Raw genomic sequence first — 21,320 nt, 5'->3', positions numbered from 1 at the left:
CTGAACTCATCGAAAGACTAGAAGGTGACAATTTCTTTTACTAAACTTGATCTACAGGGTGCATATAATTTAATTTGTATCAGATCTGGGGACTAATGGCTGACAGCCTTCCGTACACATTACGGATTGTACGAGTACACTGTCATGCCATTCGGCCTCTGTAACGCCCCAGCAACCTTTCAACATCTAATAAATTACATATTCAGAGATATACTTGATGTGTTTCTTGTCATGTATCTAGATAACATATTAATATATTCCAGAACCTTACCTGAACATATCAAACATGTTCGAATTGTTTTATCAAGACTCAGAAGCAACTCATTATATGCTAAACCCGAAAAGGGAATTTTCAATTCTGAAGAGATAACATTCTTGGGTTATCAGATTTCACCTAGAGTAATAAACATGGAAGAGAATAAGGTTCAAACCATAAAAACGTGTCCAACACCCAAATAAAAAAAAGATGTACAAAGGTTCATGGGTTTCGCAAACTTTTACAGAAAGATTATTAAACATTTCGCCGCACTATCTAAACCACTTAAAGACCTCACTAAATCTAATACAATTTTCCTTCGAACGACTGAAACACAAAAGATATTTGACTATTTAAAAACGAAATTCACGGGTGTGGCTAAGCCGTCGCCATGTTCCGTCACGAATTCCATTAGCTTTGACTGTATCTTGATCTAAATGACGACCACATCTATGCTAACAGTGAATCTATCAGTATAATTGAAGGTATACATTGAATAGTGGATCCGGAGTCTACTGATACTTTTTTATTTACTGTGAATCAGATTTTAGAAGCTCTGAATCGACTGAGACTGCAGGCGGCGGCCTATATTTCATCAACACTACCCCCCCCCCCCCCCGGTTGGAAGTTAGACCGGGTATGAGCGACTCCTTTCGGCTGAGTGTAACACACTAAACAGCTCTAAATGCACTCCTTTTTCATGGACAACGCTGACATATAAGAACCGGCTATTATATGCAACTATTGCGGCAAAGATAGCGATGCTTCTGAAGCAGCTTACACACAAGATGGAGGAACGGTTTACCTCCCTGTCTGGGAGTTTGAGAGCAGTGAGTGACAACTCCTCAGACAAAGACACGGCATATGCACCAGCGCTAACCCTAGCAAGATCGCAGTATCTAAATGAAGAGGAGCACAAGGAAAGTCAGCATTGGGGAAAAAACGTTACGCAGTTGATGTCCCTGACTAGGGCCCAACTTGGGGAGAGAGATTTTAAAGAGCACAATATGGCGGCTAATGCAGACAGTGTTAAACCACACAGCTACTCACAGCCCTTCTCCTGCATGGCTGAGCCTGTACATGACGGCTCATTGATGACTAAAGATACACACAAGAAATATCAGGAAGCCGATAAGGGCAATCAGATACCGGGGTTCCTTTGCTCAATCGCCATTCCACCTGAGACCGTAATAGCAATGGAGGAGAGACCGTTTATGGCCCGGGCGGATGCAGCCGACCGCTTGGGTCATAAGTCGCACCGATCCTGCAATCTAGAAGCAACCTTCACTTTCAAACCCTGCTCAGTGACTTCTAGGCTTCGATCCAGTGTGATACCTGGTACTCGTGTTTACTTTGTCCTTGGTGCTGTGGTAGCTTCAAGGTGGATAATGCCACACCATCAGTGCCATTTCTCCAACTACTCTTCTTGCTCTACTTGCTATGAGTTCATTGCCATACGAACTGGGATTGGGTAATGTCTCTTATTACAGACCGCACGGGCAGGTATATATGTATGGTCCACATGTACATCAATTCCTCCTGGCAGGCATGTATTAATAATGACTTCTTGGTCTTGGTCCCTCAGGGGCATTGTGTTCTATTTTTAACCTGAACTCTGTTAATTTTTCACCAATTCAACTGACTTATTTAAATTGTTCCATACGTGGTGTACTTTATTGGGGGAAGGATGGTGATGGGTATCACAGCATATCAAGTATATTAAGTAACAAGTGGCTTATCTACCCTAATATAGGGCAATACAGGATACAGATCCTAACCTAAATAGAGGCTCTTGCATTTACTATATATTGTTGTTCTGTCCTCCCCTATATTTTACTCTTTTACCTTCAAACATGATAGAAACTAATTGCTTAGCAACTTTGAAATATTTGTTTACAAGTCGTAATTATAGAGTTGTGCTTTTAATGCTTTTAATTCATCTCTGGCATGCTAGATACAATATAATTTCTGCTGCCTTTTTAACAATAACCAGTAAAAGTTACATTTTAAGTGGAAATATAAATTCTATGTGTAGAAAGAGCATACTTTCCTATTTTCTTAATAGGACCCTTTCCTTTAATGCTAATTTTGTTACATGCTCTAAGCACACTCCTGACCAGTTACCTCTTTCTTTAAATTAATTTAGATAATATGGTCTGTCAGGAGAAAATAAATATCTGTTTTTCTCCCTATAACTGTGGGATCACTCTCTTTCATTTTGTTAGCTAATTGTATTCTAATGTATCCTATTATTCCATCAAGATGCCCAAGAGTGGCCTCCCTGTAACTACCATTAACCATACCCCCATAAGATAGTTAGTCCAAAAGTGACCTATGCAGTAGTTACCTCATAGTTATATATAAAAAGAAAATGGAGATTTCATTTAGGTTTGTTCACTATGTCTAATTTTCTCTCTCCGTTATAACTACTGTAAGAACCTGCCTTCAACCGTTATGGAGAATGTGGGAGCCTGTCATTCCCATATGTATTCGGTTTGTAATTAACTAGTTATTGTATCAATGCCTCCTTTATTCCCACCTCATTACATAGGTTTGCAAATGATACTCATTTTACTATGTGCCTAAATGTTTTTGCCTGAAAATACTTTGTATATTTATGACCTCTGTGAACGACTGTAAAATTCTTGTAATGTATAAAAGCCTCAATAAAAGATTATAAAAAATTAAAATAAAAAAACTAAATTCACCTCTGCCCCATCCTCAGATTCCCCAACCCAAATTTTCAATATATACTTAAAGCAGATGCTTCAAACTTTGCTGTGGGTGCTGTACTATCACAAAGAGCCTTAAAAACCACTACATCCTGTCGCATTCTATTCAAGAATCATGACTCCTCCAGAACAGAATTACCCAATAGGGGAAGAAGAATTGTAGGCAATCAAAGTTTCTTTGGATTATTGGTGTCATCTTCTGGAAGGTACATCTTTACCAATTATAATATACATTGACCACAGGAATCTTCACTATCTAAAATCAACTAGCACATTATCGTCCAGACAAGTAAGATGGAACCTTTTCTTCTCCAGGTTCAATTATATAATCACGTATAGACCATCAAAAAAGACTGGAAAGGCAGAAGCTCTTTCCCGGATGTATGAAAAACCTTTACATACTTCCATGCAAGAATCCATAATTCTAAAAGGTAATATTGTAGGTTTTTCAATAGAAAACAGTACATTCATAAGAAAACAACAAAATGATGACTTACATAAACCCCTCATCAAACTACTGAAAAAGAAGGATGGGTTATATTACCATGACAACAAATTATATATTCCACCGCAATTACGTCAAAAGGTTCTACATTCAGCTCATTAATCACCATTAGCTGGTCATCCAGGTATACACAAAATTATTCAACTCGTAACTAGGTCTTTCTGGTGGCCCACAGTGACAAAAGATACAACTAATCATGAACAAACATATAAGACTTGTTCCACCTCAAAAAAGGATAAAAAAAATCCCTATGGGCTCTTGTTATCTCTACCAACACCTATCTATCTAGCTATCTATCTATTGGGTACTTATAGAGCTCAAACTAATCACCCGTAAGGGTCTTAAGGCGCTAAGGGAAGCGGATAGGAGGAGGGGGGGTGGGCGATCAGTCGAAGAGCCAGGTTTTAAGGTCCTTTCTGAACTTTTTAAGGGAGGTGGATTGTCTGAGGTGCAGCGGGAGGGTGTTCCATGTCTTTGTTGCCATGTGGGAGAAGGATCTTCCATCTGCTGTGGATTTGCTGATGCAGGGGATGACTGCGAATGCTTGGTCTGCTGATCAGAGTTACACGGTGGTTGATGTATTCGGGTCCGATGTTGTATAGGGCCTTGAATGTGTGGGTAAGGAGCTTGAAGGTGATTCTCTTGTTGATGGGGAGCCAGTGAATGTTCCTTAGGTGTTTGGTGATGTGGCATTGGCAAGGGATGTCGAGGATGAGTCTGGCTGAGGCGTTCTGAATACATTGGAGTCTCATTTGGAGTTTGATGGTGGAGCCGGCGTAGAGTGCGCTGCCGGCTGCTGACGAGGGTGTGGGTGACTGTTTTATTGGTTTTGGTAGGGATCCACTTGAAGATTTTCCGTAGCAGATGGAGAAAGTGGAAGCATGTTGAGGTGATAGCATGGATTTGTCGGTCCATGGAGAGTGAAGAGTCTAGGATGAAGCCTAGATTTCGTGCATGGGCGGATGGGGTTGGAGGGTGACCGAGGGCTGTGTGCCACCAGGAGTCGTCCCATGCGGATTTATTGGGTCCGAGGGGGAGGACTTTGCTTTTGTCTGTTTTCAGTTTGAGCCAGTTGTCAGACCCTGGAGTGATATCACCCTTGACTTCATCGTAGATCTTCCCAAATCAGCTAACAATAATACCATCTTGGTAACTGTAGACTTATCCAGCAAAATGGTTCATTTTATTCCACACCACAAATTACCTACAGCTTCTGAAACAGTACAACTTTTCATCTCTCATGTTTTCAAACAGTCAATTACTTCCGACCGTGGTTCACAATTCACCAGCAAGTTTTGGAAGGAACTATGTAAGACCTTGGATATTAAGAAAAGACTAAGCTCAGTATTCCACCCTCAAACGAATGGACAGACGGAAAGATGTAATCAATGGTTGGGACAATATTTAAGATGCTTCTGCAGCTCCAAACAACACTTTTGGTCTCACTTCCTACCATTCGCGGAATTCACACAGAACAACGCTGCTCACTCATCAACCAAACAAACTCCATTCTTTATAAACTATGGGTATCACCCAGCAGTTAATTTACTGCCTCAAACTGAGAGTACCTGTCCTACTGTCAATGATTTAATTAATTCTATCTCTGAGAATTTCTCTTTAGTCCATGACTGTCTTGAACAATCAAAACAACTACAAAAGAAATACTATGACAAACACAGACTACCACCACCATCCTTTGCTGTTGGTGATTTAGTATGGTTATCCACAAGAAATCTTAAACTATCAACACCTTCAAAGAAACTCTCAGCCTTATACATCGGTCCATATCCTATCCTTTCTATTGTAAATGAAAATGCTGTAAGGCTACAACTACCAGATAATATGAAAGTTCACCCAACTTTTCATGTCTCTCTCATAAAACCCTATCGTGCAGTCCGAGACCTTGGTAATTCGGATGCACCACCTCAAACCATCATAGATCCTGATGTGGAATATGAAATTCATTCTGTTCTAGACTCCAGAAGATACCGGGGAATCCTACAATACCTAATACACTGGAAGGGATATGGACATGATGATGATTCCTGGGAACCCACAGCTAACATCTCAGCTCCGAGACTGGTGTCTCAATTCCACAGAAGACATCCAGTTCGGCCTCAACCTTGAGTCGGGGAGCTGCTCCTTGAAGGGGGAGTACTGTCATGTTCATTCCCTGCTTCTTGCCCTTTAACTTGTAGAATGAGCTAAGTACTCTCTACCTGTATAAATTACCTACTTTCACTCATATCCTTGCATGATATTGTTCCTGCAGCACCTATATGCCTGGGTGTGATTCGAGCCAATTAAGGCCTCGCTTCCATTGAGTCGTTAAAAATGGAGCCGTAAGCTACCGAAGCGGACGACAGCTAAAAGTAATTTACGGCTCCATTTTAGTACCAGGTTTCCATTGAAAAGATTAGCGTGTTGCGCGCAGTCGCTCTTTTCGGCCGTACGTAAGTTTGCGTTGCCAACCGATGTCAGATTTGTCGAAAAGCGCGCCATAACAAGTGCACCTCTGTCTATAAGAATAACAGTTTGCGCCTGCGCTCTTTACCTGTGATCGCCTCTAGAGAGAAAGACACGGGAGCTAGTTGCGTTGGTAGGAGTTTTGGGTTTTTGAGAGTTGTTTGAGAGTTAGTGGAGAGTTTGATATTTTATTTTCATATATTCTTATTGTAGGCCTCATATAATATTAGGAACACACACACACATCCATACATTAGTTAATTAACACACATTAGTTTATACACACAAATACACACACACACACATACACACTTTTATTTGATACAAACACATTCACATTTTTTTTTATTTCATTAACCCCCATATCCCCATCTTCCTTTATTACTCCTTTCATTAATCCCCTTATTCCACTTCCCATCCCCCCTTTGACTACCCTTCCCTTCCTCACTATATAACTTTTTTTTTTATATATACATTTTGCCCATCCTATTTTTTTTTTTTTTACATCCCATATTTTTTGTTTCATTTGACTATATAGCTCACCCCTTTCTTCATTTGCATCCCTTATTATTTTTCTATAATTTTGTTCTAATTCTCCTTAGTTTTTCCTTTTTCATTTACATCCCTTTGTTTATTTTCACCCCCACATTTTATTTTTATTTTGAGGGATATAGAATAGAGATAGTTAGGGTCTAGATAGGTTAGGTAGTTAGTTTTGGGGCTATTTAATTTAGGGTTTAGTTAGGTGAATTAGTGTAGTTAGGTAAGCTAGGGACTTTAGTGTTAGGTTAGAGTTAGGGAGGAAGGAGAAAGGGATGGATAGGCCTAGTGGAGTTGGGAAGGGGGTGGCTAGTGGGAGGGCAGTGGAGAGGGTGGATAGAGGGAGGGGGAGGGGGGAAGTAGGGAGTAGTATAGGCAGGAATAGGGGCTGAGGTTTGGGTGGAGGATTTGTCCTTCCTCAAACCCTGGCAGAGGAGGGAAGGAGAGAGGGTGGAAGAGGAATGGAGGTGGGAGGAGTGAGGAGGAGTCAGCCTCAGCTAGGCACAAAAAGAAAAGGGAAAGTGGGGCAGACTGTGGCAAGTGGGGGTGGGGCTGGTGGTAGCCTGTCACAGCCTGCAGGGACAGAGGAGGTAGAGAGGGCTGGTCCCCAGTCACAGGAGGGAGAGTCTGTGTCTGCTGGCCCTTCAGGTGTGAAGGGCAGGCTAAGAGAGGAGAGGTACTCTGAGGAGGAGAAGGAGGCTCTTGTTGAGGCGTACTTGGAGAGGGCAGCTCAGCTGTAGAACCCTAACCTGAGGCCGGCTGTCCGGAATAAGCTGTGGGAGGAGATTCGAGTGGCAGTCAGCTGCTTAGGACGTAATCGTTCTACTGCCAGCATTAAACACCGCTATCATGACTGCAGGAGGGAAACCAAAGCTAAGCTGGCACAGCAGGCCAAATATGCACGTGGGACAGGTGGTGGTCCCAGCAAGAGAATAGACCTAAGGTCATGGGAGGAGATGCTGTCCAATGTCATCTCGGATGAATCTGTTCACGGATGTAAGGGGACAATGGACACCTCTGTGCCACCTGAAGAGGTGTATGAAGGTGAATATTCAATATTAAATATAACCATATATGTGATGTATATATGTTGTATATCATAAATACCCATCTGTGTTTAGCTATGAATCTAAATTTACATAGTTGTATTTAATATGTTCAGCAAGCACTCTGTATTGTATATCTGCTCCGACAAGCAAGAATATTGATAATATAATATCCAAGAATATTAAGCATTTCATATAAATCATGTGTCATTGTCCTTAAAGGGACACTGTACCCAAATTTATTATTTTGTGAATCAGATGCAGCATGCAATTTTAAGCAACTTTCTAATTTACTACTATAATCAATTTCTCTTCGTTCTCTTGCTATCTTTATATGAAAAAGAAGGCATCTAAGCTTTTTTCTAAGTTCAGAACTCTGGACAGCAGTTTTTGATTGGTGGATGCATTTATCCACCAATCAGCAAGGACAACCTAGGTTGTTCACCAAAAATGGGCCACCATCTAAACTTACATTCTTGCATTTCAAATAAAGATACCAAGAGAATAAAGAACATTTGAAAATAGGAGTAAATCCGAAAGTTGATTAAAATTGCATGCTCTATCTGAAGCACAAAAGAAAATATTTGGGTACAGTGTCCCTTTAACAATGTTCCTTTAAGACACAGTCTATAAAGATTCCTCAGTTATGGTCATATATGCTTGGATTTTATCCCAAACACACTATATGTGTGTGTGTGTGTGTGTGTGTGTGTGTATGTGTGTGTGTGTATGTGTGTGTGTGTGTGTATGTGTGTGTGTGTATGTGTGTATGTGTGTGTGTGTGTATGTGTATGTGTGTATGTGTATGTGTGTATGTGTATGTGTGTGTGTATGTGTGTATGTGTGTGTGTGTGTGTGTGTGTGTATGTGTGTGTGTGTGTGTGTGTGTGTATGTGTGTGTGTACATATATACACATAAATATGGAATATAATAGTCTGTATTGTTATGCTACAAAGTAATATATTCTATTAGATAGATAATGTAAACATACCGTATATTTATTTGTAGGTTCCGAACAGGAGGAGTATGAAGCTGCACCAACACCACAGCAGGATGTTCCTACATTCACTGAGGAGGATGAGGATATATATGGTGACACTACCTCCTATATCAGCCTCTTAGAAGATGATATGCAGCAGCCTAGGGCATATGAGGTGGAGGATGTATCATGCCCTTCTCCATCTACTTCGGAGACAACATTTCATGTTTTGGGTTCTGAACCACAGCAGACTCATCCTCCTCAACAATGGCAGTTCATGCATACTTCGCATCAACAAATGGCGCAGCCCCCACAGCTGCACCCACCGCAGCAGATGATGCACCCCCCACAACATCCTCCTCAGCAGCAGATGATGCACCCACCACAACATCCTCCTCAGCAGCAGATGATGCACCCACCACAACATCCTCCTCAGCAACAGATGATGCACCCACCACGACATCATTATCCTCAGCAGCAGATGATGCACCCACCACAGCAGCATACAGATCTGCATCATCTGTACTATATGCCTCCCACTCCTATGGCACAACAGCAATCCACACCACCACCCACTGCACCCACCAATGTATTGCCAACAGTGCCATCACAGACAACCTCACAGTCACCAATACGGAGAGACAGCCCTGGAACCAGCCAATTATTAGTTCCTGAGACACCAAATGTACAACAGGGTCCGGCACAGTCCAAGCAGGATGATCTACTGAGGCTCATACATAGAGAGCTTAGGCTGTCCAGGCTCCAGCAGCAGCAGGATTTGAGAAGGATACAGAGCCAAATGGACATCCATAATGCCTCACTCGTCCGCCTGGCAGAGGCAGTGGAGAGGCTCGCGGATAGGCCCCAAACTCCATCCTCCCTTGCATCCTCTGTCATCTCCCTGCAGGACCCTGAATCCCGGTTATTAGCCTCACATTCAGCTGGTGGGCGTCGCACAAGACGCCACACTGCCCCCCTAAGTACCTCTCCTCCAAAGTCAAAATCCCGCCGCAAGAATTAATTAATATTCTTTTTTTTCCACCCAAGATATATCATATCTAATTTTTGCACTAAAGCACTTTTTTAAGTGCGATTTTCATCTCATAAATATGCATCCATTTTTCTAATCCAAATTTGAACATATATCTTAATATTATTCTAATAGCTGTTTATCTGCTAAAAATGAACAGCTTTATTCATTTTTATTTCACATGATGTCAATTAATATGCAGGTGTACATTGTTGATAAATTTATGTGTCCTTTTATTGAGGATATCATATTATGCCGTTTAAGAATACTTGGGGATACGTGTCTGAAATTTATACAGTATATGCTATCTAACATTAGTCAACGTGACATGTGTAAATGTTATGATTTATATTCCACAAGCATATGTTGTTTGCTCCTTCAGATGAAGCTAATAAGGGTTATACAGTTATAGAAGAGTTGAAAAGTAAATACTCCTTCCTGTTGATATGGCCAAATACCTTGCATTCATTCTTATAGTCCTATGTGGAATGTAATATCTGAAATATATACCTATCATGACTAATACCTATCATGACTAATGCACTCCTTTTTGTCAAGATTATTATTCAATATTTAGAATAATTAGATAAATGTATCTTTATGATATTTAAGCACTGGTGTATACACAACATATATGTGATTGCCATGATATAGAGGTGATTAATACATTTTAATTGACATCATATGAACAGACACAGACTCTCCCTGGGACCAATGCACAATGCACTTTTAAATTGTTTCAATAACTCCATGTTAAAGACAATACTTCATATCTCTTGAAGTATGTAATATTAAGCACTTATGTATTTTGGTTAATAGTCTAAATATTGCAAATGTATTATCTGCTTTAGCAGACATGACATTACATATATTTTATAAATATTAGTACTATGACACATAACTTTAATGTGTCATCGTTTTGTATTGAATAAATATGATTTTCACATTGAAAATTACATTTGAATGAGGGTAAATCTGTAATAATAAAACTCATCTTCATGATAAACAACTTATTTCCTTTGAATTATTTTTCTATGTGTATTGAGATTATATATAGCATCCCTGGGCAAAGGTTTCATTTTGAATAGGTAGATATTTTATTTATTTTTATAATATTTTACCAGGAAAGATACATTGAGATTTCTATAGTTTTCAAGTATGTCCTGGGTCCACAAAACATTGCATTGATACAATGGGTACAATAAAATAAAAAACAATAATAATACACGATATATGCACAAAAATTTAACATAGAACCGGTAGGAAATATATAATCAACAATGACAGGTGCATTCTGTTTTGAGATATGTAGAGAGGGATCTCTTAAAGGATATTAGGCATGGGGAAGGTTTAAAAGTGTGCGGGAGGTCGTTCCATAATTGTGGTGCTTGCATATATTTTTATATGCACATACATATTGAAATTTCTATGACAACATGGGTGCAAATATTTCTATACATAGGACCAATAAATGTAGCATATATAATATTATTTGTACATTGAAACACTCATAATTTTTTTGTGATTTGCAATTTCAATGAGAAACAGGCCTCAAAAAGCTCGTTTTTCCTCCTTTACACCTAGTTGAGCTGGGGGTAATATTTCTCAATGTATCGACAGCCTCCGACAGTGTATTAACGGTTAGCGCTTTCAATGGAAACCTGGTATAATTTATCGATTAACGGCTTCTATTACTTTCTATGGGACGCGAAAATCTTTTCGGCAGCCGAAGTCCGGCAGCCGATATTGAGGTATAACGCGCCATTGGAAACAGTCGTTAAACGCTATTGCTTTCGACAGCATATTTAACAGTTTGCGAGTGCACGCAAACTGAATAACGACTCAATGGAAGCGAGGCCTAAGTTCCTAAACTAATTTGTGCTATATTCTATTTCCTCTAAATATTCAGTGTCTAATTTCTGCCTTAAAGGGTTAGAAATCTTTACTTTTAAAACATTATAAAAAATTCATATCACATCACATATTTAGTTTTATAGATTAAAACCTAGCAATTCTCATATTGAAACAAAGCTTTAATATTTTGTAAAATTATGTTTTAATTTTCCTTGTAAACGGCCGTAACGACCCCCCATAAATGTAGGCTGTATTTACACATAATGTATGCCATTCCCTCCTCCAATGGCGCTGCAGCACTTACCCCCTATTTACATAACAGCAGTAGTAGACTTCTGCTGATATTACATTTAGAGGAAGCATTTTGTGCAGAGCTTGATATAAAAAAAAATGACAGGTCCCCTAAAAATTCTATTTCTGGTCGGAAGTGCTCTGGTGTGCCGCTCTGACTCTTATGTCACGCACCTCTGGGTCAGCATCCAGAAAGGTGATGATATCCCGGCAGCTGAAAATCCAGGAGAGAGCAAAGATATGCGCATGCGTTGCTTAAAATTAGTGTAAATGTGCATGCGGGGATGCCATAATAGTTCTACCTAAATAGAACGCTGTAATTATACTGTATAATGTACCAAAAAAAGGGTTTGGCAGAATTTATATTTTCAGTTCCAATTTTCAGGAAAACGGTACAAGTTGGCTAATAGGTGTTATTTGATGACTTGAACAACTAAATATGATATTTTAATATATTTAATTTTGGGGGGGGGGGTTTACTATCCCTTTAAAGTGATGGTAAACTCTCCCCTTTATAAAATCAGATCTGGAATGTAAGCGCTTTTTTAGATGAAGTTTAATTCATTAGCTGTAATGAAGATGCAGTATAACTTAGTTATTAATATAGATATGAAATTCAAATACTGTATGCTCCTCCGCCCACTTCAAAAGTAAACTTTTCTGTGAGCTAACAGATTGAATTGTTGTCCAATCAGCGCTCTCCCCATATGGCACTTTTGTTGTAGCTAGAGCATTGATTGGAGAGTAATTCAGTAAATCATTTAGCTGACAGGAAAATTGACTTTTGAAGTGGGTGGTGTAACGTGGGGTATTTGAATTTCATATCTATATTAAAAACTAAGTTATAGCGCATCTTCATTGCACATGATGAATAAAACCCCATCTAAAATAGTGCTTACATTCCAGATCTGATTTTAAAAAGGGGAGAGTTTACCATCACTTTAATTGTTTCGTCTTAATGTCTTTGCTGCACTTGGATACTTTGTCTCCATTCTTCTATCCGTTCCGTGTCAGCTGTTATCAACCTCACCTGCAAGCATAGTCTGTAAGGCTCGTGGAATATTCCTCTATCAGACCGAACTCGGCCAGTAGTCTTGTTATTCCCGTGTCAAGCCGGAAAGATAGGAAATATCCCAGAGCAGAGAAAGTTAGTAAGATGAGGAAGGCGGCACTCACCACAGGCAGGGCAGTCCCCAGCGGCAACGGCAGAGCGGTCCAAAGACAAATCACTAGAATGGTCAAGCAGGCAGGGGTTGGCAACAAAGGAATGGCAATGGGGACCAGATTTGCTCCCAGCTTTGCAAATTTATTTATGGGAACTTTTGAATCCAGATACATCTATAATGCAGAGTGGGAGCAAAATCTGGTCTTCTATGGCCGTTATATTGATGATCTGTTATTCGTTTGGAGGGGATCATTAGAGTCACTTACCTCTTTTCAAAATAAACTCAATAATAACAACATGGGTATCCAATTTACTTGGAATATCCAAAGAGATAAAATTGACTTTCTAGATGGCACCCTAATGTGGGGCAATGATAATTGTGTTCAGTCGTGTACTTTTTAAAAAAAAGTAGACAGTAATAATTTTTTAGATTATTACAGCAATCACTACACAAGTTGGAAAACAAATATTCCATATAGTCAGTTTCAAAGAATCCGGCGCAATTGCACCAATATCAATACATATGATTCACAAAGTCTTATTCTTATGAACAAATTCAAAGAAAAACATTATCCAGATGAACTAATAGAATTTGGCTTCCAAAAAGCACGTCCTCTCAATAGAGAGGACTTATTAAAACCTAAAGTCAATAAAAAGGCAATTAATGATGATGTAAATTATGAATCCTCATTCATCACCAGATACAACAATAATCATAAAGAAATTAAAAGAATCTTGTCAAAACATTGGCCATTACTCAAACGAGATCCTATATTTAAATTCATTCTACAAGAAAAGCCTAAATGCACTTTTAAAAGAGCCCCTACAATTAAAGAAAAGTTGGCACCTAGTAAGGTGGTAATGTGTAAACGTGTACTGAAAACTTCCAACAAAAATGTATCAACTTCCATGATGCCAAATATAGGAACCTTTAGATGCAACAAAAATAGATGTCATATGTGCAAGTATATCACTAATGGTTCAAAAAACATCATATCTAACAGTACAGGGGAATCCTTTGAGATCACTCAGAGAATAACATGTAATTCCAACTATGTTATTTATTGCATAACATGCTTGTGTGGCCTACAATATATAGGCCGCACTTGTAGAAAAATCAGACAGAGATGGTCAGAACACTTGAGATGCATCCTAAGAGGATCTGACAAATATAGCACTTCCAGACACCATTTTTCCACACACGGTAAAAACAAATGTGTCATGACCATTACCCCATTAGAAACTATCCCTGCTGTTAGCTCCCAGAATAGAATGACTAAGTTACGCCAGAGGGAAACCTTTTGGATATATAAATTCAAATCCCTACACCCTGAAGGTCTTAATGAAGTCATTGACTCTGCTGCCTTTTAATCCATATCATATATGGCCATATACATGATATAGACACACTTTATATATATATATATTATTCCTTCCCTCAATCATTTCAATACTACATATTCAGTTAGTCATTTAGATTCAATGGGTCGATCAACAGACCATTTCATCATTTAGTTCAGTTTCTTGTCATGGGACTATGCCATAAAAATAGACGTTTAGTTTATGTTATTAATATTATTAGACATACAATATCTGTCCAGGTTTACATATTCCACATAATATATATATTGATTTAGCTACTACTTTAGAGCACATATGTATAGATTATATATACACACACTCTTTAACTAATAGACGATGTCTTCTTTTCACGGATCACGCACTTTTTATTTAGAGTTACATTTATATAATAATATAGCCATGTTATAGGTATAACACATTTCACATATATCCAATATCCAGACACAGTTGGCCAAATAGTATTTTATTTTATATCATCACTCCACTTATATGGATCTGACCTCCCTCTCCCTGTCACTAGTTTTGTTTACATAATCATTAACCATACACGTCTTTACACAGAAGTTACGTACAGTCTCAATTCATACCACTCAGCAGCATAGTACATTTATAGTTCCATTATATTCTGCTTCATTTTATAAATTTCTAGTATATACGTTTAAATTTTATGCACACACCTTTATTAATCAATAGACGCAACCTGCCCGTCACTGGACACACACTCTGCACTAACCAATAGAACCAATAGATGCACGGCACTGGACACACACTCTGCACTAACCAATAGATGTATTTTTCACATCCTATAGTCACACACTCTTTCTTAGACCAATGTAAGTAATCCAGTTATTTTACCCACATTATTTAGCTCCCCTATCTCCGAGATTAGTTACAAAATACTTTAATTTAGTCAATATAGTATTAGAATCACAGCATTGTACTATATCATCGATAAAGATGAAAAACTTCAACTATCGTCACATTTGGTTTAATAACGGATCTCCCATTAATGTTTTTATTTAAATAGTTTAATAGTCTAATGCGTACACATTTTTATGCAATATATTTAGGGCACGACTTATTCAATAATATTGTTTTTTAATGTAGAAACGATCAATGTATCAAGCTCAGAGGGTTTTACTAGAATGTTCCCATTGGTCGAATTTTACACACCCTCTTTTTCATCTGTGAACCTTTTTAATTTTATTTTTTCATGATATTTTATAATAATGTCACTATCACTGTTAAGGTTATTTTATCAAATATCGGTATTTGTGAAATATTACAGCTCATTATTTAGACATACTGAATATACATTTTTTTCGCAACGAACATTATATATCAATATTATTATATATTGACGAAAGCTAGACGGTTCATAATTTTTTGGATCAAATTATTGTATCATTTCGTTATATTGTCACAGTTTCACTTTCCAGTTTTGAACATGTATCAGTATTGAAAAAATGTTTTTGTTACTTTACAACATGTTGTTAGCAACGATTGTGGCTAATTAATGTAACACCTGTTTAATCAAACTCAGCTGCCCATTACTTAATGTGCATAGGTATATATGTAGGAGACTCCAGTTCAGCTAGTATCATTTGCCTGAGGAAAAAGCGCGGTTAGCGCTTAGAAACGCGTAGCAATTTAACACAGGTTTATTGTCTGATCTGTGTATTTTTATATTTATTTTAATTAAATATTTTATACTCATTTCTACACTGGAGTCTTCTTCCTTTGGTCCTGACGTTCATCAGCAGTCCATTTGGAGTTCATCTCCTATTGCAGCAGCATTACCTTGGTTTAAATGTGCACTAGGTCACCATAATATACCTAGTATGCTCCATTTGCACTACAGTGTGCAATACAATTTGTGAGTATTCCCTTGTTATCATAAGTAGATACTCATTATATCTCCATAATTGATATGCACTAGGGGTCGCCCTCTTTTTCCACATCTTTTCAAACTACAGATCTTTCTGATTTTGGGAGGAGCAGCCACGGCACGGTGCACAGTTTACTGGGACACTGTGAAGTTCCCAGCACACTCTCCTAGGCATTATCTCTGCCTTTCTACATTGTGAGTATGTTTCTTATTCTTATCCTCCATTTGTGATTTATTGGCTACACTAGGAAGCGCCCTTTTTCTGCTTTGTTTTTCTACAGGGTTTGGCAACAGCAAAACAGTCCAAGGGCATACCACTAGAATGGTCAGGCAGGCAGGCAGGCAGGATTTGACAACAGTAAAGCAGTCCAAAGACAAACCACTAGAATGGTCAGGCAGGCAGGGTTCGGCAACAAAGAGGCAATCCAGAACAACAGGGGTTAACAAGCAGAGCAGTCAGACAGGCAGGTCTCAGCAGCAGTATATCAATCCAGCAATGTAGGGGTTAAGAGGCAGAGTAGTCAGACAGGCAGACCTCAGCAGCAATAATCAATCCAGTAATTTAGGGGTTAAGAGGCAGAGTAGTCAGACAGGCAGGGTTCAGCAGCGGTATAACAATAAGGCAGTAAGAGAAGTACTATCTATCACACGCATGAGCACACAAAGTAACACCTATACTTGGGCAGTGATAGATTGTAAAAGGAACACTTACATAGGCGTATGATTCACGCCATAAGCGCCTTAGCGGCATCAGAGGAGAGGAGCGTGCGGCGATACCGCCTCCAGACCAGACACAGCCCTAGGCAACGAGCAGGGAAGGAGATGCTGCGCCCCTAGCAACGGCTAGAGTGGTGCGGCGTGACATAGTCGGATCCTGGCTGTGACGTCACACGCTGAACTTTGTGTTCTCTGTCTACTCCCTCTCTGCCACGGATCTCGTACCGCAAGGGAAAACTTTACCTTCCACCTACGGATATCGAGTTTTCACACGCTGAAGTTGTCTACTCTACCTCTTGCCTCTCAGCTACGGAACTCCTACCGCAAGGTAAACTTTCCCTGTTATCAATGGATATCATGTTTACTTAAAAAGAGTTTTATAGACCTGTCAGGGTTTTTTCCCTACTTTGTTTGCCATGTGCTGCTGGCAGCCATTTTACTCACCTCTCTTGCTGACTCTGGTGCATAGTGTGTAATGCTGCTCATTTCCTGCATGCCCTTTTATGGCCAGACTGGTGTACATCATCAGTGTGAGACAGGTGCAGTCTCAGAATTGTGATGTCATCACTTATTATTTAAAGGGCCTCTGTTCAGTATGCTTTGCCCTTGTGTTGTCTCAGACCTGTTTGTGAGAGCTCCTGTGTATTACCTGTCTGTCTGACGTCCCTCCTGGTTCCTGATCCTTGGCTTGTTCCTGACTCTGCTGTTCTCCTTGTTCCTGATTCCGGCTCGTCTGACTACTCACTTTTTTCTACTGACTCAGCTCGTCTAAATTCCTGGGTTGATATTTGTTATGTGGACTTTTTATTATTTTTTGCTATTAATAAAGGTGTGATTATTTTTGCACTTCTTGTCTCAGTCTGATTCCTAGCACCCTGAAACTACCTCTATAGTTACTCGTGGGCTTCCACATCTTGGGTATTATATCTCATCAGTAACTAGCTTGTGGACTCTCACCACCTATATGAAAGAAAACATAATTTATGTAAGAACTTACCTGATAAATTCATTTCTTTCATGGTGGTGAAAATCCATGAGACTCACCCATTTTTTTGGGTTATGAATTTTTTGTATAAAGCACATTAGTTATCCTGTTCCTCTTTTTCATGCTTTTACTCCTTATACACCTCACTAACTTGGCTATACATTAAACTGAGGAATGAGTGAGGTGTATTTATAGGCATTTGAGGTTTGGGAAACTTTGCTCCCTCCTGATAGGAATGTATATCCCATCAGTAACTAGCTTGTGGACTCTCGCCACCATGAAATAAATTAATTTATCAGGTAAGTTCTTACATAAATTATGCTATAAACACTTTTGAGGCCTTCCCAATCAAATACCTTGAAATATGCAATATAATTTGTAATAATTTTTAATGTTCTTTAATGTCCCTTGGAATAGGAATACTTAAAATCCCTAAGTTCTTCCCTGAGCAAAAAGTTGTCTTTTTATTTTTAAATAAATATATCTGTATGTACAATAGATATGTGCAGCCATGAAAACTTTGTTTCGGACAACATTTTCGTTCAGAATATTCAAGGAAATTAATTTCCCTGAATATTCAGTGGCAGCACTATTCAGTATTCAATTAGTTTAAAACAAAATTAATACTGAATTTCAGTTTAACATTTACATTTGTTTTTGTTAAAACAAATTTAAATGTTTCAAAGCTACAGGTGAAAAATTCACCTGTAGCTACAATACTTACCTTAATGCACTCTGGGGAGCATGGAGAGCACACTAAGGTAAGTATTAACTGTCCAAAAAATACAAAAAATAAAGGAACGAATGAATACTGACGATTTTCACCAGTTATTTTTCATTTTCTTTATTTTCTTTGGTGCATTCATTCGAATATCCATTCAAAAATGAATGCACATCTCTAATATATAATGCATATCTATATTTCTGTATCTATATTTGTATGTACATGTGTATATATATATATATATATATATATATATATATACATATAGATATAGGTATAGATATATATTTTACCAAAAATAAGTAAGAAGAACATTTTCTTCTTAGTGAAGAACGTAGGAATTTGTAGTATTCCTAATGCACCCTCAGGTTTAATGCAGTTGATCTACCACAGTGTCAAGTTAGCGTGTGAGCGATAACTAATCGTTTTTTAGCACATCTTATAGAAGTCTATGGGGAGAAGAAGTTAGTGCTGTCACGATATCCAAAGTTCCGAAGTTAACGCACCTCTGCCCTTTGTTCGAGCTAATTTTTTACTTTTAACTTGTAATATACACGCGAATGTGGCCACGCTAATTTTTTACTTTAAACACTGTTATCGTTCCACTTGTTATATGACCCTTAATGTGTTCCCAATTACCTACATTACATGCTGGAGTGTATTAACTTGGTTACAAATAGTTTATTAAGCTTTATTTTGTCATTTTAAATAACTAATTTTGCCTGTTTTATCCCCACAGGGCCGGACTGGGACCAAAAACAGGCATTTTAGGGCAAAGAGGCCCACTAACCCCCGCCTCCCCCCCCCCCTCACCATTTCTTATTTAAAGTCTACTGTCTAGTAAAAATTAAACTTTCATGATTCAGATAGGGCATGTAATTTTACAATTTACATTTATCATCAAATTTGCTTTGTTCTCTTAGTATTCTTAGTTGAAAATTAAACCTCGATAGGCTCATATGCTAATTTCTAAGACCTTGAAGGCCACCTCTTATCTGAATGCATTTGACAGTTGTTCACAGCTAGAGGGTGTTAGTTCATGTGTGCCATATAGATTACATTCCGTGAAGATACTTGCGAGAGGAAATATTTAAATTTATATTTATAGGGATACTTATATAGTAATAAAAATTATATTAATTTCAGTTACAGTTACAAAATGGTGCATGAATAGTTTTAAAAATAAATAAATGAATAAATAATTAGAATTATCCTGTTTCACCTTCCTACCTGCTTTTCAAAAAAGGATACCAAAGGAACAAAGTAAAATTGATAATAGCAGTAAATAGCACTAACACATTAACCAAACACCAGAGCCCATGAACTGAAATTAACCCCTACACCACTCAAGTAAACCAAAATACAACCTCCCCTTATTACACCTGCCTTTAACCCCTTGATCCTCCAATTGCCTTAGCCTCTTATCCCATAGTCACCACATTTATTTAACTGATCTATTCTAACTCCCTGTACCCCATACCTCCCCATGACAAAATACTAATTGTGACCTGGCTGCCACAACATATAAATCCCTTACTATCACCACCCCTAGCTTACCCCATAACTATAACAGCACCTAAGACAAATAATAATAATGACCCAGGTCATAGCACACAGTGCTGCTCCCAACTACCCGTCCACTCCAAATAAAGTACAACCTCTCAAGTACAGGATTACTTCTACCATGAATCAACACTCACTGCCCATAGCATTCCTCTCATAAATCATAATGGATACCCATCACCCATGATAGACAAAAACATAAAGTCATTGAGATGCACGTTAAAAAGTTGTTGAGATGCACATTAAACTGTAACAGTACATACATGAGATCAATGTTAGCTTCTTATCAGACTTTTCTAGGGCTACATGTATGGCGTATGCTGGTGGTCCTATCCCCATAAACATCAGGAGGAACATAAGGAGGAATGCCAACTACAGCAAATGTCTGGCCGCAACATGCCAAGGATGGGGAGACCTAGCTGCGGCTGTGCTGCCTGCGCAGCTGTAGAGTGTTATGCGCCATTAACACTGCAGAGTACAGCAGCTCCACCTTACACTGTTATCAGATTCACTCAGACCTCAGGCTCAGACAGAAAGACCGGTAGTCAGCGTGCGGCCGCAGCGCAGTCAGATTTGGGCCCCCAGCGGCGGCAGGCCACATTACACTAGTGCGGCCGTGTCTGTGTGTGAGAGCTGAGCTCAGTACTCAGAGTCAGTCTCCACTGGAGCAAACAAACTAAGACAGAAGCTAGTCACAGGCACAGCACTCAGGGCGGCCCACCGGGCATATGCCCTATGGCCAGTCCGGGCCTGTATCCCCAAATAATTTGAAAATTTTAGTAATTATTAGCTATGAAAAAGCTAGATAAACATAAACAGGAGACAGAATTACACTCCCAGTGGGAGGTACGAGAAATAAGTACTAAAATTTTTATTTTTAAATAGTTTTTTGTAGTATACATACAAATATAAGATAAGAAGGCTTTATAATAGCTGGTATAACGTCACTGGAAACACATTGAGGAGCAAACAGTTTTTTAATATACTGTCCCTTTAACAGAAATGTGTGAAGTATAATGATTTCGAGCAGCTTAAATTGCACTGCAAAAATTAGCCTGATTCGTAACCTTATGATGCACACTGTTCATTAATATGGAGAATCTCTTTGCTGATAGTGAATGCAGTATACCATAATGCAGGTGAGAGTGAGGCAGATAATGTAGATCTATTACTTTTGATGGGAGATACTATGATCGTCACATATGGCTCCCTCTGA

Source organism: Bombina bombina, chromosome 1, assembly GCF_027579735.1.
Source record: "Bombina bombina isolate aBomBom1 chromosome 1, aBomBom1.pri, whole genome shotgun sequence".
Classification (NCBI taxonomy): Eukaryota; Metazoa; Chordata; class Amphibia; order Anura; family Bombinatoridae; genus Bombina; species Bombina bombina.
This window is presented reverse-complemented; position numbering follows the sequence as displayed.